Source organism: Pygocentrus nattereri, chromosome 14 (assembly GCF_015220715.1).
Source record: "Pygocentrus nattereri isolate fPygNat1 chromosome 14, fPygNat1.pri, whole genome shotgun sequence".
Classification (NCBI taxonomy): Eukaryota; Metazoa; Chordata; class Actinopteri; order Characiformes; family Serrasalmidae; genus Pygocentrus; species Pygocentrus nattereri.
In genome coordinates, this window is record NC_051224.1 from 8,438,620 (window position 1) to 8,461,026 (window position 22,407).

General features: G+C 40.5%; 1 long non-coding RNA gene across 1 annotated transcript; it reads left to right on the forward strand.

Annotated features, from left to right (window-relative positions):
* Positions 1-4: 4 nt before the first annotated feature.
* LOC119265103 lies at positions 5-15,043 on the forward strand. The gene is made up of 2 exons (XR_005131401.1): positions 5-80; positions 13,952-15,043. It is a non-coding gene; the product is annotated as an uncharacterized LOC119265103 (long non-coding RNA).
* The last annotated feature ends 7,364 nt before the right edge of the window (positions 15,044-22,407 follow it).

A 22,407-nucleotide genomic window follows, 5' to 3' on the forward strand; every position in this document is an offset into this window, starting at 1 on the left:
TGCAGGAACGTGAGAACACCGCCCTGTAAAGGGGCGCGACGTCACCACGCGCTACTCTCAGCCTCTTTTCTCACACAGACGTGAGTACTACAATGTTTTGGTGCTCTGTATGGGCCCTTTAGAGGGGATTATTGAGCCTCATGGTTTCCAGTGTTTTCACTATATGCACACTTCAACAATGGTTCTTCAAGGGTTCTTCAGTAAAGGCGATGGCTCTATATAGAACTATGTATGTACTTTTGTGGTTAAATGGACATTGGCCTGCCGTGAAGTGCTTCTCCAGATTAATGGAGCATGTGTTGTATATGGTTCTGTGTAGAACATAGAACGCCAAGAAGGGTTCTGCTGTTGGTAAGATGTCAAGCTTGTACAAATACAAGAACCCTCTTTGGTGCTAAACACAACCATTTTCAAAAAGGTTGTTTTTAGAACACGACGCATTCTCCATTAATCTGAAGGACCATTTCACCATGCAGAGAACCATTTGGCATGCACATGAAAGAACCCTTCAAGAGCCATAGTTTTTGAGTGTGTATGACTCCATCCAGTCCAAAAGGCCATGACTAAGAACCACTTTGCATCGATTTGAAAAAGTAAGACAGAGTTGTGCTCGACCCATATTCGTTATTGAGGAATAGTCATTTCTTTCTGCTGAAGTGTCTTTCCTAAGAAAACATTTGCTGGATGGGAACTCTATTGAACATCTGTAAGAACATCTGAAAAGGTGAAATAGCTGCTGGTTCACCTCAGTACACTCGGTGAGGTATAATGTGGATTCACTAATTCCGCAGTAACGTCCAGAATCAATGGCAGACATAGTTCAATTTGTAATTGAAGCAACACTGGACTGGCAAGATTTACTTCAGTAAAGGCTGAGATAATATAATGAGAAACATTTTACGCATATTACGCCTTCAGCTGAGTGGAAGCACAGCGCTTTTTTATCCTCAGCACTCACAGCCTTGGTGGTGTTTCCCTCCATTTCTTGCCCACAATTATTTAGTGGAATAGAAATCCTGTGCGAGACTGTGGGTGGGTGTGGGTGTGGGTGTGTGTAGTCCTAGCCCCTCCCAGTGGCCCAGTGGAATGCCCAGAATGCCGGCGTGTGTAACAACACCCCTATTTACTCCAGCAGCTGGAGAGGATGGCTGACTTTAAACTCTGCCAGACCCCCTTACACACACAGGCCTGATGAACAAGTGACTCAAACTGAACGTGCTTACACTTTGCTTACCATTCCATGTGGTTTCCCCCACCCCCAAAAGTGAACAGAGTGAAGGTTAATTAAAGGACGGTTCCACCTATTTTTCAAAATTTCTGCATAGCTCAGTTGTGAAGGTGTAAACAGTCATTCAGTGTAGTTTGCTGTGAAATGTTCCAATCTAGAGACACTGAGTGGTGGTGACAGGGTCCAGACGTCTGAAGCATTTAATGCCTGTAAAAGCCACGAAAAGTTATGACACTAAATGGTTATGAATAAGTTGCCTGATGCCTGAGACACTGTATTATAATTTTTGGCTTTTTGGCCTTTAAAATTAGGGCATTGTAAGGCATAACAGTACCCAGGGAAAACACATTTTTCAGGTTTACCACTATTTTACCATGATCAAAATTACATTTGTAAACTTAGAAGACACATGTAGGTTCACTGGTCATTTGGAATACTACATAAATACGATGGCTATATTTGTATTATACACATCCTCTGATTTCTATCACCACCATTATAAAGAAATTTGATTAGCCTCTCTGAATGACTGCTTTGCATTCCAGGAATTAGATTATGCAGAAGCTTTTAAAAAACTGATGGATTTTCTCTTTAAGACACAGGCATGTATGTCCCCTAGCACTCATTTCACAGTCAAAATGCTAATATGCCTATCTCATATTCAGATTCATCAAGCTAAGTGCTGAAGTGCTGCTGTAGATTAGCATTTGTAGTCTGAAAGGTTCCATACATATCCTCTAAAATAGCCCTCATGGAAAAGAGCTTTAGTAGTGCTACAGAAATGTCTGTAGGTTTCCTATTGGACTCTATTTAGAGGATTACTGTAGTGTACAGTAAGGTACTACAAAGAACTATAAAGCTTATTATTTCTTATTACTGCAGTTCTTTGTCATAAGGGTGAATACGCTGCTGTATTGTACAGCGCAATGCCAAGTTGCTCCAATAGTACTATTGTAGGCGTTGTTCACGGCCACGCCTTCATTTCCAGAGCAGTGTTTGTAAATACTGGGGTGGAGGCGTGTTCTGAACTTGGGCACTGGAAGGCAGCAGCACTACTCTGTGGGTTGGCTCACTGGCCTGACTCTGCCTTAAAGTCTGGCTCTACAGCATAGAAGATTGATGGAGGTCTGTGGGTGAGCGGAGCTGGCCAGCGGCAGCAGCAGCAGGGTGATAAGTTTACTCTGCGCTGGCTCTGTGCTGCAGGTGATAGGAAGGGCTATAAATACACCTCCATGGGTGGTATTTGCTCAGTTTGTGGTATATCATAAGTGCTGCCCATGGAATATTAAAGCAGTAGTTTGGCAAAACAAATGTATTTTTTTTTCTATACCCCAAATATAAATGATCAACCAAGACATGTTTATGTCTGAAGTTTGCTTATTTTTATTTTATAGTGGGGCACTGAGGCTAAAGTACCTAACAAGTAATAGGCTTCTGACGTCATGTCATAATGTAGTTGGCATGTTGTCCATATTAGAAACTCTGGATCTAAGAATGTTTTCTCTATGAGAAAAATGAATGGTGTTTTCAAAAATGACCACGCCCTGTGGCAAACAAAATTGTTCCAAAACCAATATGTTTTGTCCTGTATAGATTTTCCCCTGGGGGTTACTGGATCCTCTGAATGATGAGGTTGTTTAGCAGTCAAAATACAAAAAAGCTAAATACATGATGACAGCAAGCTGCTCACTGAAATGGTGCTGCTAGAAAGTAAGTCTACTCAAACTATAGAGTACTACTGGTAAAACAACCACATTTGCCAAAGCTTGCTGGTTTGTGTGGGGCATCTGGTGAGGTCTTATGATGTCAATTCAATGCGCACCAGAGTTAGCACGCATATAGCAATAGTCATATTTTAACTTCTTAACAACCTTGCGATTCAAAGGATCCAGCAACGATCAGATAGCAAAAATGTGTCGGTATTGGAATATGTTTGTTTACCATTTGTTTGTTTACAATTTGTTTACCATATGTTTGTGCGATATAGATGATTTTCAAAAATTACATTAATTTTTCTCCTAGAGCTCCTAATATGGGCATTACCAACTACAGAATGACAACACTACTTTAGAAATCTATTGAAGTTAATATATACCACTGAGCATCTTGCAAACCACACTGAGTTGATAAGTAAACTCAGTCTAAATTGCTTATGTGGTATCTTTCCATTTCCATAGATAACAATGTCTTACTTTGCCTGAAACATAAGCAAGTTAAGTTGAGATTACATCAGGTGGTTTGACAAACTGCTATCTAATAAGCTAAAACAGTGATATTAGCTCCTCAGCCCTTTTCAGTGGATGAGAGGCTGTGATCACAATACGCTCACGATCACAAGTTAAATAGAGGTTAGTTCAGCTACAGAACCTAATCTTCTCAGCTATTGCATTGCAGCCTCCTGCCTAACCAAGGCACTGACTGAACTTTTCTGAGACAAATGTTGAGGGCAGTCTGAACCATATCAATTCAGACACATTTTTGTATATAAATGGTTAATTGGATAAAATGAAGCAGTACCCATTTCATAAGAACTGGTAACATGTGACAGTGTTTGGATCCCAGAATATTTTGTGTCCAACCGAAATCCAAGGCGATCCAGCAAAATCCTGAATAGGTGGTAAGCTTAGGTACAGTACTAGCCACCTTGAAACTTGAATTTTGTTCACATTTCTGTCTCGCTCCAGTAAAAAAAACTAAAGAAGCAGACTTTGGACACCTGGTTGACTGATTACATTTGGTATAATGGGAGGAAATTGTTAGATTTTTCACCATTGCATTAGGAGTTTATTGCTGCAGCATAGCTACACTGCTACAAAAGTTGGGTCCCACTGAATCAATCTTGTTAACAGCTTATTGACTAGTGTCTGGGGGACTTGGATGCTAGAGTGGGGTTGAAAAGTTCATTAGTTAGGTTGTTTAGTGCTGTTTGTTGGTCTCTTTGGAGACGGACTGCAGCAACTCTTAATGAACTTCCATGAGTCCTTCATGTGATTTCAGTTCAGCGCCAGCACACACTAAACAGTTGTTCAGACTTCTTAAAGCTACTGTTTACATGTTTTTGAGTCTGCATGTTTTGCTTGGGGAAACTGGAAACCTAGTCCTGACTTTCTGATCATTTCTAGGCCCCAGTAATGCTCTTAAGGGGATCCACAGACATCCACAGCTCAGACATAGCAACTTCCTTGCACATATATAAGGCTGATGCTCTTGCAAAGACTCCAAATTCAACTTAAACACATTTCTGTGTGAGCATACTGTACCACAGTGCACTTGTAAGCATCTGAAAGGAGGAGCCTTTTTGCTTACAGTGAGGCCTTACTTTTATTATAACTGCATCCATGTGTTCAAACACCACGTGTGAGGCTAACACCGAACAATATGCAACAGCAATTTAATTAGCCTGTTTATTACAGCCAGACCATGTGGCTCCATCTTAATAAATACTACATCTATTTATTGTCATAAAAATTCAATACTCTGACTTAAACATTTCCTCGTGTTGAAACGTACTGTATTGCCAAAGCATCTCATGATGAGAGTGAGATGGGGATGGTTTAAATCAGCATGAGTAAGCCTGTTTTGGCCTGGCTTTGATTAGGGCCCTGACCACTAAAGCAGTGAAAAGCATGCAGGGATCCTCCCTGTGTCATGACCTGCCCAATAACAATTAATAGACTGGAAACATTTCTTAGCAAACTATCTCTGGTTCCTTCCTCCAGATGCTGGAACCAAGCACAAAGTGTATTTACAGAGTGAGGAGGAAGTTGTGATTATCTACAACAGCAAATCATGTGTAAAATAGCTCAAACTGATGTGTTAAAGTTGTGCTAACCAGAAACCACCCGATCCTAATTGTAGAAAGGTCTGTTTTTAGTTGTTGAGCCATTAGGTTGAGATATAATTGGTTCTCATTTCATGTCTCTACATGATGTGTTTGCATTTGCTTATGCTATAATACAGTTTTTGACACATTGTTGGTGAACTTTATGTGCTGAACAGTTTCTCTCTATGACAGATGTTAAAGGGCACATATTTTACTTTTTTTCTTTCCAGTTCAAACAGGGCTTCCTGGGTTGAGGCAGGACCAGGGTTAGGTTCAACTACTCTTCCCTGCTACACTCTTAAAGGGCCTCAGTCCTATATTTTGTTTACTTTTATTTTTTCTTCTGAGGTTTACGGTCTTAAAAAATCTGCAATGGTTCTTTAATAAAGGTAATAGCTCTTTATGGAACTATGAACGCTCAAAAAAAAATTTGAATGCATGACAATTTTTTGCATGGCAAAATAGTTCTTTTTGCTAAGTCTTTTTGCAAACACAAAGTAATTTATTTTCCAAATTCTCTTAATTCCTTGGAATTAAACAGGCTGTTGTTACTTTGTCTTTTAAAACTATGTAAATGATCCTGGTTCTGAGTTGCTGACCTCTTTGTAAGTGAAGCACACTATGTTCAAAAGGCAATCCAAGTTAAATTGTATGAAATTTAATGCGGATTGAAATCCCCACAACAACGTGTTATTAGGTCACATGCACAGGCGCTAAAGGAAGGTTCGAATGGTTAGGTCTCAAATGCAATATCAGCATTATAGTGATGAAGATATGATTAGATATTTTCCATACATTCTTGGAAAACATTTCATTCTCCAAGTTGTGACTGAATTCTATTCGAATACTCGTTCAGCGTGCTCATAATCATTAGGTTCATCCACCCAAGGAAGGGGTCTGAAGCAAAACCAACATTACAAGATGTTCTTCATAATACGTCAAACTCTTTTATTAAAAAATCTGTTTTCCGGTGATAAGGTTCCCATTAACGGCATGCTGTGCCAGTAAGTCACCCAGCAGAGAGCGACTGGTCCGGCATGTGGAGGCAGAGAGAGGGATAGTGCTAGCCCTTGCGTGCCAGTCCAGCAGCACACAAGGAAAGCGTGATGGGTTGGCGGCAGGGTGGGGGTTGGAAAGCGTTTTGTGATTAGTTCTGGATGCAGGCACATCTGGCTGGGACAGTTGCAGCGGGAACCTCACTTGTGCCAGGGGAGTAAGGGAGGAGTGGCAACGCCCACTGCAGTGTGATCACTGGGAAATGTGGGCCATTAGGAGAAACAAAAAAGGAGGGCCCCTTTAGGTATAGGCAGAAAAGAGCATTATGTCATGTCGCTGTATGTCCATGAGCCCCCTGCTTTCTGAGAAAGGAACATTCTGACGCTGAAAGCAAATGAGGATAAAGTCATTTATCCTCATCCACCGCAGGGTGGAGAAGATGAAGACTAACTCAAAAGTGTCACCCCTCCAAAATGGGTTAGATCAACAAATCCTGGCACATTTTTGCTGAGAATCCTGGAAGATGGTGAGAATATGAGTCACGGAAACCTTGCCTAGGCATTGTTCTCCAATAGGATGTAAACATTAGTAATGACGACAGTCTACCACCACGTTTGTGCAGCACGTCCCTCTGGGATACTTGTAGCTGGGATAGACGTATAACAGCTGTTTGGCATGACAAATGATAAGGGCTTTGTCTGCAGTATGAAGGATGTAATTTTGGTGACTGTTTTGGCTCTCTTCATTTGAACCCTTACTGTTATCCAGGCTTTTCCTGTAGTAAAAGGGAGGTACACAGCTCTCTGAGATGTTCAAGATCTTTGAGCTTTCTCTCTCTCTCTCTCTCTCTCTCTCTCTCTCTTCATTTTTTCTCTCTGTTTGTGTTCCACCACTTAGCTACTATCAGATAACAGGCCACAGATCTTGAAGGCGGGGCTAGAGAGGTCCCAAGCTAGCCTCAATGAAAGCAGTGGACAGTCACAGCACACTTAACATGGAGATGTACCAACTCTCTCCTTGTCAGACACACAGTGCTGTCTGTTTGAGTCTGCAAATAGACAGTGCTGTGAATTCCTCACTGTTCTGTTGTTTCTCCACTAGCTGCATGTTATCTTCAGACTTCACAAGCCTGAGGCAAGTCTGCCACTCAAATGATCACCAGAGTGAAGCTGACTGCATTTTCATCACTTGTTCTGGCATTTTAAAGCTAAACGTGAGACCTTTATTCCACCATAAACAAAAGGTAGGACCTGTCCAGCTTTAACCTGATTAATCAGATTTTGGATTTTCAGAGGGAAAAAAGTCTTCTTGCCTCACCATCAGACTCTTGACTCACCCATTCTCCCTCGCCCTCCCTAAACAGCAACAACACCTAAAGAAATCACAAGCGCACACACAATGAAAGCCAGATACAGGCACCCCAACTACCTTCACCATCTGCTAGTCATTAGCCTTGGCTTCCTGTTTGAAACTGTGTCATCAGCACACACACCCCTATCGCAGGTTTAGGCAGACACTCAGCTCAGAGGCATCGACCCAATGCTTTTCTTGGGGGATAGCCACTGTGAATTTGTGAAAGGCTTTAGCAGAATCTGCTCGCCCAATTCTGACCTCTAACTGGCCGCTGAAACCGTGACCTCTGGGAGTGTCATCTCTCTGCTAAAGTTCACTAAGATTACTGCAGTTTCTCTCCTAACAAACACCAACGATGCATTCTTGTCTACATTGCAAACATTGATAATATCACCTGAACTTTGCCTTAGTGAGTTTTGTTGTTTTGCGGTAACAGTAGATCCAAGAACAGGTTACATTTTCCGTACAACAGTGGTCACCATGCAAATTATGGCCCCGCAGAGTTTAGCTCTAACCTGACCCAGCTCATGAATGTCTTCAAAAGACCCTGTTTAGGCCTCAATGTAACACAATTAAAGTTTGAGAGTTAAGCTTAAGCTTTTATCCTCTACACCTGATCCAACTCAAGATTGTCTTCAGAAGTGCTTGATTAGACCTGGATTTACCTCAATTGCTAGTCCATCCGATTTTATGCGCTTCTTTCTAAACCTTGTTTCTTCATTCATAATTCTTATAACTTCTCATATTACTGCTGTGTAATTATTTTGCTATCTAGTGTCGGTTCCCCTTGTATATCTTGGTTCCTCTCAAAGTTTCTTCCGCTTGCTCTCAGGCAATTTTCCTATCCTTGGCCTGCTTGCTACGGGCTTGGATCTGGATTCCTGTTCTGTATTTATCCAAATGTGAAATTTTAATTCATTGGATCTGTTGTGTGAGACTTGGCCTGGAGGTGAAACACTCAAGAAATGTTACCTTTCACTGTGATTAGCTAAGAGGCATTCTGTACTGAAGTGATACTTAGACATCACGTGTGTTTGAAATCGCTCCTGAATGAGTTACTTCAGTTCACTGTATAATAAACACTATGTGGTGAATAAATGAATTTGAGCCATATATGTCAAAACTCAGCATGAGGAATGCAAATAACTCTGTTACAATACTAATTTCTGTTACCACTCCTGTAGGATACTGGTTGTTTGTTGGCACTAAGGTAATGGCAATCCGTAAGAACATCTGGCCATTCTTAATTAAACCCAGACATTGGAAGCTTCTAAAAACATTCCATGTTTCACTTGAAGCTTGTGACAAACAGCACATATTTTACCTTGTAGCAGTTTCACCATGAAGCTTTCAGTAGAGCTGTTTTCCATTAATAACAATGTACTGCCTGCATTTACAACTATAATTACAGACATCTTGGACTCCCAGAAGGCCTAGAGTTATGTTTATTGTCACAAAATTGGTCCTACCTTTTTCAAATCAAAACTTGAATGGTTGATTGCTCTGTCAATTTGTAATAGTGCTGGTAATTAATCTAATGCATTGGGCCTTCTCTTTAGCTCTAATTAATAGTAGAGTTTTGTATATCTAGATACTATGATGAAAAGAATTTCTGAATGGCCAAATTTTCTCTCAGCATTTGTACAACTTTTTTGTTTCCATCCAGAACTTAACTATGAAACACGAGTAGTACTGTAATACTTGCAGATTTTAAATACAAACATGATTCCAATGAATAAAAAAGAACTAAAATAACATGTATTTTTTAGTTCTTAGCAGTCATTAGGCCTTCTCTGAAGGCATAGAACACCCTGAGGGTTCCCCTCTGTTAAAATGAATATATATTATAACACAAGACTAGCTAGGCTAAGGTCAGTAAGTGTGGGAAAATGAGTCTGTTGGTTGAATGTTGCTGCTTAGTACATGTAGACCCGGGGTTTCAAATCTTATCCATAAAGGGCCTGGGTCGCTGCAGGAGCTCACCTGATCAACTTTTTGAAAACTAAGACTATATTACTAAACAAGTAGAGTAAGGTGTGCTCTTACTTGTTAGAATGAAAACATGCAGCCATGCACGGATAAGATTGGTCACCTTGATGTAGGTAATTATTTTTGGAACTATTTTTCTTTGCTGAATTTAAATAAACCTTTTTGTTAATCCATTTTTTGGGTTACTTTTGTGTTAAAAGCTGAAAACAACTACCACTATTAAAACTGTAGTATTGCCACTTAAGCAGAAATCCAGTGCTTTACTGCTCATTCCCATTTCTTTTGCAGCAGATCCTTCAGAATCACTCGAGTGCTGCTCTGCGTGGGGGAGAAAAGCCTGCTTACTACCGGTCATTACTGTCAGGCATGGCACCCATTACGGCTAACAGCCCTTTGGCGCAGCTCTGTGATGGTGTAGCACAGGTCATATATGAGAGACCTGAGGGAGTGGTGGGAGGCTTTTCCTCTGCTCCACTGAGATCTGTTTCTGAACGTTGAGTAGTTACCTCATCCCGGGTGTTGGCTTGCTATGTTAAAAACTCTGACCTCTGCTGGATCTTATAGTTGGCCATGGCTTTCTTTCTCTCTTTTTATCTTTCCTTCCATCTATGACGCACACAAAGCCCTCGATAATCCATACATACAAGCAGATGTGAATCGCCACAGCTGACAGTTTCCAAATAACAGCAGACACACTTAGATGGTGTCGGTGTCTGTGTACACATTGGTCCAACAGCTACAGCACTCTGTCTGAGTCCCTTCAGCTGTTGAACTAAAGGAAAGAGTTTTTTTTTTTGAAGAAGAAGAACTGCAGATTTTTCTCATTGCACAAACACATCTCCCCACCCATTTCAGTCTCTTCAATAATTCCTCCGAATGGAATGTGTGAGCAGGGACTGATATTCCTCACCTTAGTGGATATCCTTTTTTAAAATCATGCAGATATTTTCCGTTTTGTTACCGTAAGTGCTCTGCTCAGTTCTTGTGTTGAAAATTGGTTTCAAATGTTCAAAGCACAATAGAATTGAGAAGAAAAGGCCTGGCAGAGCGTCCCGGCCATGTTGCGTGTGTGCATGCGTGCCTGGCTCATCTGTTGGCTTGCAGCCTTGGCAGAAAGTCTGAAACACATTGTTGCTGTTTTCCTGATGTGCGACCCTCAAAAGGCCAGGAATCAGGACTGATGAGAGAAATCAGACTGTGGAGAGCTTTTGTTGCTTTCATTTAAAAGAGCTCTCTTTTGGCGCTCATTTGGCCCACACTCTTCTACAGATGCGAATATACGAAAGACACACACACCGCAGTTAAGCCCCTATTCTTGGTAAGCAGCCAAGTATCATGTTGAAATGGAGAGTGTTATGCATTCCAGATGGGACCCTAGCCTTGCTGCCTGCTCCAGATACTCCAATCTTGTGAATGTCTTCAAGCAGGCGTTCCTCAAGATAATGGATATTGACTTCTAGTGAGAAGTTGGGCTGACCTACCACAATCAATTGAGAATGAACATACAGCAGCACGTGGCTAACTTGTAACTCGCCATTTTTGACAATATGCTCTGAATGGATTAAAAAAAAACTTCAGAAGTTTAGACTTAAGAGCAAAAAGACTTTAACTCCTTCATGGCTAATGTCGACTAAGCTTCACAAACCATACAGAGCTTACTTTTCCCCCTCACTCTTCCTCCTCCATAGGATGGGGTCTGGAAGCAGCAGATCTTTAATTGAAACCAGGGCCTGTTTTTGTTTGAATTTTTCCATTATAAAGTTACCCTCTCACAACAATTACATGGGCTCTCATTACAGTAAGCCAGGCTGATATACTAGCCTTATTACAAGGCCACTGAAAGCAGGGCCAGCCGCCTTTTTGCATGAATCTGCTGAGCTTAATAACCATGTGAGCCTGATTACGATCCAGGTTATGGCCCCTGTGTCCACTGTAAAAACACACATTTTCTTTTTAGCCAAACACTGGAGATGAATAAGGTGAGCATTAGCCAAACCCTGCTTTGTTCAGCGTCATTCCTGCCATCCCTGAAAGATTTTGAAAAGATGATAGAACAGATACTGGCGCACATCATTTTAAAAAGATGAGAGAGCAGATTCTATAAGTGAGAAACAGACCCACCATTTCTTTCTCTGCAGGCGGTTCATCGGCTGCATGCAAAGCTAAGTTAGAGTTTCATGCATTGCCCACTCAGTTACAATCTTTACCTAGTTTGTTATAGCAGGCTGGCCTGAACTGATAGATGGTAGTGTGATCTTAAAGCAACAAGCCATTAAGCCAAACATAATGGAGAAGTTTTATTTTGCACTGTTCCTTTTTGTCTCGGATAGATGATGTAAAAATTGTCCAAGATGTACGTTTATACCCATAAAATGATATGTTCAGAACAGCAACCACTCAACCACTACAAACAATTAGAATGTGCTGTTAGATAAATGGACTATAGGCTTTAAAGGTTATCATTTAATGATAAAAAGCCCTTTGCCCACCAGAAGAATAAGACTGAAGTCGTGCCTATTGTTAAAAAGCATGGGGACCACTGATGATGTGCTGAAAGCATCTAAAGCATGCAAGGCCAGGTATTTTTAGGAATTTGTAAATCTGGCCGATATCATTGTGTACACACTGTGTATGCAGAGTGTGTGTTGACATTTGTGTAAAGATGTGCCAATTAGAGCAAATCATGCAATATCATGGTATACCATCCTGCTCTTGGCCTCGCGTCTGTCCCAGAGGCTACCAAGAGAGTGTGCTCAGTGTGTTTTCACACTGTCCTCTCCACACACACTGTTGATCCATGTAGCAGAGCTGCTCCCACCCAGCCACTGCTGCACAGATGGAGGGTTCAAAGACTCTCATAATGAAGGTTTGTGGTCATTCTAGGAAAATTTTTTAATTGGTACAGACTGTTTACACTGTGTAGAGGCAGAGATGTTTAGAAGTCGAGTCTTGAGTCTCTGGGGTGCAAAAACAAGTCAGGTCGCAAGTCTTTTTAAGATTGTTGCAGTTATTGAATTGTGAACCACTACTGAAAATCAGGTTTAACAGGGCTTCAAATAATGATCCTTAGAAAACTCTTCAGGACAGAACTGATGCTCTACACACATTAAATGAGGTGCTTAAAGAAAGGAGGCAAAACAACATGAAACAGTTTTCTGGTCTGTAGTTTATATTGCTCATAAGCTAGCTAGCACCAAAACTAATCCAGCTGAAATTTTATTTTATTTTTTTATTTATTTTTATTTTTTAAACTTTATTTTAAGTATTAAAGGAATGTCTTTTGAAACTTGCCAAAACTTTTCTAACAACTTCAGCTATAATAGTTAGTGCACTATCTAGCATACTTGCTATTCAGACTACATGCTAACCAAGTTTTAAGTTGTTTTAGCCTTTTCCTTTAAACACCACATTTATTTGGTTGTAATTTGAAGCCATATCAAACCTGACATTGCTGTGATCTTCAGGAGATCAGCACTGTAATGATTGCAGCAAAACTCACAGGCAAAGTCACACAAGTAAAGTTGGAAATGGAAAGTTTTATTAATTTACTGCATTAATATTGGCTGTCCTAATTTCATCAGTTTTTGGGATTTTCCCAGGCTGAAATTTCATAAGTCTTCATAAGTCCAAGGCGAACCACAAGCCATTTAAGGACAAGTCCGAGTCAAGACGTGAGTCAGTCAACATGCAGCTTGAGTGTGAAGTCTGACTCACTGACTTGAGTACCCATCTCTGTTTAGAGGACCTTTCATTTTTAGAAAAAGTTCTTCACCCTCACATCTTATTTACAAAAATGTTTATTAAAACATTCTGTAATGTTTTGTTAAGGAAGGGAAAAGTAGTTCTTCTGTGGCATTACTCCAAAGAACTCTTTCTAAAATCTTTATGTTTGTATATGAATGTAGAAAAAGACAACATACTCATTGTGGTTGTCATGATGGTATGCAGATCTTCAATTTAGATACAGAAACAGCTTCAAAGAGAAAGAGTTGGATCAGTACAGATTCCGTTTTTCACCAGGACTGTGGCGCGTACAGTGGTGATTGATGTTTTAAGCAGCTTTTCCAGAATATGTTCTGATTACTTTAAACCATATCCGCGTTAGGCCAAGAAAACAAACACAGGTGAGGGGAATGGAGAAAGTTTTATCACCAATGATCTCCAGCCAAAAAGGAGTGAGCTCAGATTCAGTTGTATAAAGCCTAATCCTACAAATCATCCGCCCTCCGATTCCAGCAGCCGTTTGAAATCATCCTGGCCTTCCCATTCGATTATTATGTTGAATTTGAAGACATTGTGCGTGCATCCCTTCAGGACACATTTGGCCAAACTGGGCCTCAAGGGGCTGAAGTGCCAGTTGTTTTGAATCACCTGAGAGTTAATGAGAAGTCAGGAGATTACAGCATGTTATTGTATTTGCAAATTTACTCAGTCATCTCAGTAACAGTACTGATGAGGATGAAAACCCATATACACACACACATATGCACTTGGTCTTCTTTTTCCTCTCTGTCCAGCTGGGTGCAGCTTGCCAGCTCATATTTGCTCTGTGCACTTTACAGGTCCCTTGGTTCTAGAGTGAGGGCTGAACTGGGCCTGGCATGGCCAGAGGATTTTTCCCCTCTCTCATCCAGTCCTCAGATGGGAGTCGGCTAGCTTCTCCAAGAAGACGAGGCAAATCAAGAGATCAGAGAACCGTTAGCAACAGCTGAAGCCATCTGTAAAAGGCCTCAGCCAGGAGGCTGCCCTCTGCCCTGGTATAGTCTAATGCACCTGGTTGAACACCTTCTGTCAAATGACATGTTTATTTGAGTTTCTAAGTCAAAATAACTTCCCTCAATGATTTTTTGTTGTGTTTAACACATTGGAATAAAAATTTTACACATTTTTCAATATGTTAAATTTAGCAAATAAATGGTAGTTGTGCATTGAAGTGTGCCGAAATATCTAGAGGATGTACATAATATATCATTTGACATTTGATAGTCTTCGTTTAATCCTCTATTGAAAGGGGATGGGAATGGACTGCCTTAAGTTTTTTTGATTTTCCTCTATCCCTAAATGTAGGTGATCCACCAAGTCATGTTTGGTGTCCAAAGTTTTATTCTTTAGTTTTGCTGTGGAGCTGCAAAGCTAATGTGAACTCTAAAACGATAAGTAAAGACAGCAGTTCTATATAAAACCATGAACACTCAAAGAACCATTAGCATGCTTAATAGTTCTTTGCATCATGAAAAAGCAACTGTACCATCCAAATACTATGTCTGTCTCTTTTGTCCTAATGACAACATTCACACAAATAGTGCATTTCTGAGCACTCATTGAGAGTAATGCAGTTCTGAGATCTCTGTTCTCAAAGTCAACTCTTTGTTACATACAAAGCCAAAAATCTCAGTGTCTAGAATATGCTATTCTAGAATATCCTATGAATCTGCATTCACTAAATTTGACTTAGTCTTTACTTGCCATATTCTGAAGGACAAAAAAGAAGAATTTCTTGTTGTTTTGCTCAGAACTGGATATATGCTAGATTAGATACTAGAAAATTAGCTCTCGTATAACAGTTCATATTGTTTCTTGATAAAATAGTACAACCCCAATTCCAATGAAGTTGTGACGTTGTGTAAAACATAAATAAAAACAGAATACATGGATAAACTTTATTGTTTTTTGCAAATGTTCACTCATTTTGAATTTGATGCCTGCAACACATTCCAAAGAAGTTGGGACAGGGGCAACAAAAGACTGGGAAAGTTGGGGAATGCTCAAAAAACACCTGTTTGGAACATTCCACAGGTGAACAGGTTCATTGGAAACAGGTGAGTGTCATGATTGGATATAAAGGGAGCATCCCTGAAAGGCTCAGTCATTCACAAGCAAGGATGGAACAATGTTTCTCAATGTGCAATTCCAAGGAATTTAGGGATTTCATCATCTACAGTCCATAATATCATCAAAAGATTCAGAGAATCTGGAGAAATCTCTGCAAGAAAGCGGCAAGGCAGAAAACCAACACTGAATGCCCTTGACCTTCGACCCCTCAGGCGGCACTGCATTAAAAACCAACATCATTCTGTAACGGATATTCCCACATGGGCTCAGGAACACTTCAGGAAACCACTGTCAGTGAACACAGTTTGTCGCTCCGTCTACAAGTGCAAGTTAAAACTCTGCCATGCAAAGCGAAAGCCATATATCAACACCACCCAGAAACGCTGCCGGCTTCTCTGGGCCCGAGCTCATCCGAGCTCTGGGCCCGAGATGGACTGACGCAAAGTGGAAAAGTGTCCTGTGGTCTGACGAGTCCACATTTCAAATTGTTTTTGGAAATCATGTCCTCTGGGTCCAAAGAGGAAAAGGACTGTCTGGATTGTTATCAGCGCAAAGTTCAAAAGCCAGCATCTCTGATGGTGTGGGGGTGTGTTAGTGCCCATGGCATGGGTAACTTGCACATCTGTGAAGGCTCCATTAATGCTGAAAGGTACATACAGGTTTTGGAGCAACATATGCTGCCATCCAAGCAACGTCTTTTTCAGGGACGTCCTGCTTATTTCAGCAAGACAATGCCAAGCCACATTCTGCACGTGTTACAACAGCATGGCTTCGTAGTAAAAGAGTACGGGTACTAGACTGACCTGCCTGCAGTCCAGACCTGTCTGCCATTAAAAATGTGTGGTGCATTATGATTGGGGTTGTAAAAGCATGTCGTTCGAGCAATCTGTTCTGTAAAATCGGTTCTGCAGAGTGTATCTTTACCAAGAAATAAACATTTTAGTTTGGGCGTGATGCAAAGGCTAGATTTTTAGTGTGCAAGTCAATGCATATATAAGTAGGCAATGTCTCATTTGTATGTCTAAATGATGTTTTTTTCTAATCTTCCAACACAACAAAGTACTTGTAAGAAACTTGTCATTGTCACAATTGGCCCCCCCCAGTCCTGTCCATGTGCTCGTGTTGTGGTTATTTCACTGTCCTGCCCCCTTGTTTTGTCATTCCGCCCCTGATTGTTTTCACCTGTTTTCCGCCTGTCCCTCGTTATCCCTGTTTGTATTTAAGTCCTGTGTTTTCCTGAGTTTCTTGTTGGTCTTTGTTTGTATGTTTGATATGTTGGATGTATGTATGTATTGTTTGATGTTTGATCTTACAGCCCTGTTGTTTGTTTAACCTGTTAATTTTCGTCGTGTCTGTCCGTCCTTATCTCCATGTTGGCTCATTGAACCTGGACTGTTTTGACCATGACCCTGGATTTGCCCACGAATAAGTCTTGCTTTGCTTTGCACATGCGTCCACCTCATCATTGCTCCGCATTACAGTCATTGCAATACCTTTTGTTGTTGTTGCTTGTTTTAAAATGCCCTATTCACCTGCAAATGTAGTATCTATCTCAAATAGTCTATTTAAAATAACAACTCAATGTGGTGGGTGTCAAGTGTGTGAATATGTTTTGCACAGTGCCGATTGGAGAGCTTTCATTTCTTTGCTTAATTAGCCTTGCAGTACCCGTCCAAAACTAAAGAAGCAAATGTTCAACAACAAACTTGTCCTGGCTGCTTGACTACATATGGGTTTAGGGAGAAATTGTGCAAGTCAGATTTTTAACCTATCCATTTGAAGACAAGCCTCCATGCTGTAAGATCGGAGGGAACGTGAGAAAGAGGGAAAGGAAAAACAGGAAGTCAAGAGTAGTAATGGAAAAGTTTGTGTTTTTCTGCGCTGCTCTGCCAGGCCTGGTAATAATGGTACACTGTAAGATCAGCTCAGCTCACTCTGAGTAAGAACACTGGCTGCTGTGGAGCTTTAAAAACCAGGAATGTGCTTGCAGGCCTCGCTTCACTCTCCATTAGAAGGCGTTGCCCATATTAAAACAACTACTTCTGATTTACCCTATGGGAGGGAACCTGGCAAATAAGTAAATAAGACTGTTCAGCACACACACAGCCTTCCACAGCTTGGGGAGATGGGCGGAGGGGCCGAAGATCCACATGCTTTTTTAATGTCTGGAAAAGTTTTGCTGACTAAGTGTAACCCCTTAAACTTAGAAGTCCTAAATATGGGTTCACATTTCAGTTTCTTACTCTCAGAACTACATTATTTACATATAATTTTTTATAGTAGTAGTTTATAGTAGAAATGTTTGCTGCTTCTTTGTCAATTTCCTTTTCTTAGTGACAGCTTCTTGACAGCTACACATCCTTCCAGATTCATAGTGTTGAGTCGTCTTCTCACAGTGGACAAATGAACAGAAATATCAGTGGATTTTTTCAGATCTGAAGCGAGAGAGGAGCTTGATTTTCTTCTCTCTCTTAAAGATGAGAGCTTTAAGTACTGTTTATCTGATGGTGACAGATGGGATGGTCTACTAGGCGTTGCAGGGTTGGCAGGGGTTTTCTCATTTTCTCTAAATATTTTAATCATTTTTTGAATTCCAGTTTTGGAAACTCCTGTTTTTGTTTTACTTATATTAATTCTCCTTCCTTATACAAGTAAGTTATACGTAATCTTCTGAGATATATCACCTTGAAAAATCAGTCAATTTTACTTAGTGGTCATTTTGACTGGACATTAGAAGTATGATGTGTGATCTCTGACTTTGGTACACTACTGTAAGTCTTAAGATTTAATAACTTTTGAGCTTTTCTTCCTCAGGCATATTGTCATAGCAAACAAATATGCAGATTATGTGGCTCCAATGCTGCATTCATTTATTATATTCAACATCCAACCACACAAGGTCATGTTACTTTCTGAATTTGAGAGACTGAATGTCCTTTCCAAGTTCTGAGTGTTCTCAAACTGCATGCTGTGAATATTCAGTCAGCTGAAGAATATCTCAGAGCAAGAGCGGGTGATGGAGTGAATCATTTTAGAAGAAAGTCGAGGAAGAGCTGGCAGGGTTCCAGGGGTTAAAGTTTAATACATGCCAAAAGCAAGTGACCCCTAGTGATCCCCCAACTTCCTGGCCAGATTTGACCTTGTCACCCCACTGCCTGCTCCCTCTGAGGCAGGCCACATACCACAGCATGCCTACTACATAAGAACAGCATTATGAGTTTCACAGATAGTGCTTCACTCCTCGCATGTTTCTTCAGAGGAAGCTGTAGGACCAAAATAGAGCTCTGATGCACATCCAGGGTAGGAAATGGCACCGTTATATAAGGCCCATATCCTACTGTTTCATTGAAGTGCCTTTATGACTGGGTTAGTATAGTATTGTGCTTCATTGGGCTGAAACACTCCTTGTAGCTTTACCATGAAGGGGTAGGGCTAAACTGCTCTAGGCTGATTGGGCAGATATACACAGACACATCATCTAACGCTTATCCTTCTGTGTTGCTGTGGGGTGCTGGAGCCTATCCCAGCAGTCATCGGGCAGAAGGCAGGATACATCCTGGACAGGTCACCAGTCCATCGCAGGGCAGACAGACAGACATAGGGCAGATACAGTGGGATCCAAAATTCTGAGACCTCTAGGACTGTTTTCATTTAATCCTGCACATAAACATAACATTTTAGAATTTTGAAAAATTAAAACAAAAAACGTGACAAGTAAAAAGGAGCAAGATTCTGCAGTATTTTAGCTCTCTGTTTAAATTTAAGCACATTTATAATATTCACCATAAGGTCTTTGTACAAAAAAGATCAGATTTCTTTTTAGTCTTTTTCCTTCCACTGAAGTTTGTGTTCAGATACAAAACTTTGGTTTTGTAGATTTAATGCACTCATCAAAAGTTTTTGTCACTCTTGGTGATCTCAGTGTGTGCCACCTCAAGTGCATGCTGTCATTAAATCAAAAGGGGGTCAAATACTAAGAAATTATGAAATAATGTTAAAATTTCAAAGACTGTGTTGTTCACTCAGATGAGTTATAACATTTTTGAGAAACTTTGAAAATTGTAGAAAAAAATGCAAAATAGAAGCATTTTTGCTAGTGGCCTCAGACTTTTGGTTCCTATTGTACATGTAAATGGACTAGTTTTCGTGACATCGTGTGAATTCAAATTTGATATTTGGATTCAAATTCAAAAGCTTTCCACACATTTTGAAATTGAACATGGTTTACATACAAAATCAAACTCTTAATTCAAGCAAAGTGAGGAAAATTAAACTGTTCATGATGTAAGCCACTAGTAAGACTTTTCTTGTCCTCATAGAGCTCCATGGGTATTTTATCTACAGATGACTGCTCTCAGGTCATCAGCAGAAAAAATGATGTATTTGCTTCTTTATTATTGTGGTGCTAACATTCATTCACATTGGTATATTAAGAGTGTACATTCATGTATATTGATTACATTTATGTTGTTTTGGGGGCAAGATTAAAGATAAGAATCTTGGCTTGGATAATAAGTGCTAGGAAGATCCTTTAGTTGGTATAAAACTTTTAGAAATTATCTGGAGGTTTCATTCACAAAAATTAATTTTTAGGTGAAAAGCACCTCATGTGGCTTATCATGTGGCTTGTAATTTATTCACATTTAGCAGGCTGAAGCTGCTATGTCATAGGAGGCTGCTCCAAAGTGAAGGATCCTTCGTATACAGCCTAGAAATGCAGCCCAAGTAGTTTCAAGAAGGGGGACCTTTTTAGTGGCGTCACCTCACTAATTCGGACTGGTCCATTTGTGTGTCCAATAGGCTACTAAGGAGGAGTCTTCATAGGACAGTCCTACCGATGACCCACCCTACTTTGGCTGTAGCCTAGGCTTTGGAATGCAGCTACTATTTGTACTTGTTAAAGTACCATCCACTGAAAGTTTTTTAAGAAACCAAAAGTGGCTTTTTTGCTGCATCGCTTCTGGCAGCTTTTCATTTTAGGAGTGAAATTGTGTTTTAAAAGGCAAAAATAAGTTAAATATGGGGGATGTTATTTTGCTTTTGATTATTTCTGACACTGATGCCTTCACACACCAGATTTGGCATAAGCATGCACAACGTTACGGCCGTTTTCAAGATATGCACATATGCAATATGCAAATCCCCTACACAGAATCATGACTAGAATGATGCTAGAAAAGGAAAACAAACAGAGCATGGGGTCTGGCAACAGTTCAGGTGAAATCACTCAGGAGGCTCCATGGTGGGGCCAGCATGTGCTTTGTCTCCCAACTCTGTGCAACCCATGGCTGGCCTCTGAGTGGATGAAGAGACTATGTGGGGGTGGGGAGATTGCAGGGGGGTGGGTTAAAAGTCCTATCAGTAAAATCTATAGGGGGGAACATCACTCTCCAGAATTTGAAACACACATGCCTAGTATGGTGATTATTTCAAGGCACGTTTTGAATGAGGAGCGATTTGAAAATAGCATTTATGGGCTAAATGAATTCAGGGATTGAAAGGAATGAGCCCTTAATAAGCCATAATGTTGGTCAGCGGCTAAATAATGATGTTTACTGCCTGCAAGAAAAGACTGAAGGCTGTTAAAATATATTGGATGTTGTTTCGTTCCGTGCTCACTCTTTTGAGTCCCGCAGAAGTAGCAAATGCAGTGCAGTGGAGAGTGAGCAGAGGAGGGAAATTTAAGGCTGTGTGTTTGAGCCTCGTCCAGCGGGGCAATGATTTATGCAGGAAACTGCTTATTGCAACAGACACTCTGGAGGAGAGAGAGAGAGAGAGAGAGAAGGGAGTGGAAAAAGGCAAAGAAGGAAAAGAGGTTGATGAAAGAGAATTTGTGAAAACTTTTCTGAAGGCAGGCTTTTCTACACAAATTTGACCACAATCATCTGTTCAAATTTAAAGCAAAGTTACACTGTCAGTAAAGCGATCCAACCCTTACATCCTGTGTTTCCTTCCTTAGTCCCTCTGATCCAGTTCTCCAGTGGAATGCAGTCTTAAAAATAAAGGTTCCTCAATGGTTCTTGGCTTGGATTTACAGTTCTAGGAAAAACTTTTAACTGGTATACATTATGTGGAGGCTCTGTGTACTCACATATGTTGAAAAAAACATCAATTGAAAGATTCTTCAGGGAACATAGTAGTTCTTCTGTCATCACTCTGAAAGACCCCCCTTTTTTGGCACCTTTATGAACACTGTGTATGTTCATAAATGTTAACAGCAAGCAATAGCAGGCATCTTGCTCTACCAACCCCATTCCATGCGTGTGGTCCCCTGAGCATGAGGGCAGAGGTGAAAGCCTAACTGCAGAGTGTTTATGTTTATCGGTCCACTCACATGACTAGTTAGAGGCCAGCCTTCTCTCGCTCTGCTGAAAGAATGGCTAGTGACTTTGTTGAAATGCTCTGTGGAAAAGGCTCAATGGAAAAAGCAACGCTACTGTTAAGAAGGTTCCAGGCACAACTAGAGTAGGAGCTGTATGTTTTTTTTTTCCATTTGGATTTTATTGTAATTATTTGTTGCATTTTCCAAAAAACTGTAAATTTCTACCTCCATTCATTCAAGCAGAGCTTTGCAAATAGAAGTAGAACCAAAACAAATGAAGGTACAGGGATTATGTCCATAGATTGAACAGCAGTGCCTGTCAGCACTGTGCAAACATCCACCCGTAAGTGCTTTACACTCTTAAAAATAAAGTGTTCTTTGGAGGGATTCCTTAGAACAAGCACTTCTGGATCCTGGAAATACTTTTCCAAGGACATTTTTATAAAGAACCATCTGTAAATGAGATGTACGGATGTGAAGAACCTTTATAAAATTGAAAGAATGCCATGTAATTTAAATGATCCATACTAGTCAAAGTTTCTTCCAAAAACGGCCAAGAACCATTTAGGAACCATTATTTTTAAGAGTGTAGTCTTCTTCACCAGGACTGACCACACATCCCCTCCAAGTTGAAAGAACTTCCGTGTGACGGAAAGGTTATATACAAGTTGAGTATTTTTGTTCTTAGAACCATACTTCCAAGACAAGAACCCTTTGGGAACCTTTATTTTTAAGAGTGCACTCTTCTTCACCAGGACTGACCACACATCTCATTCAAGTTGAAAGAACTTCCATGTAATGTAGAGATTATATACTACCAGCTGGCCCTGCGATGGACTGGCGACCTGTCCAGGGTGCATCCTG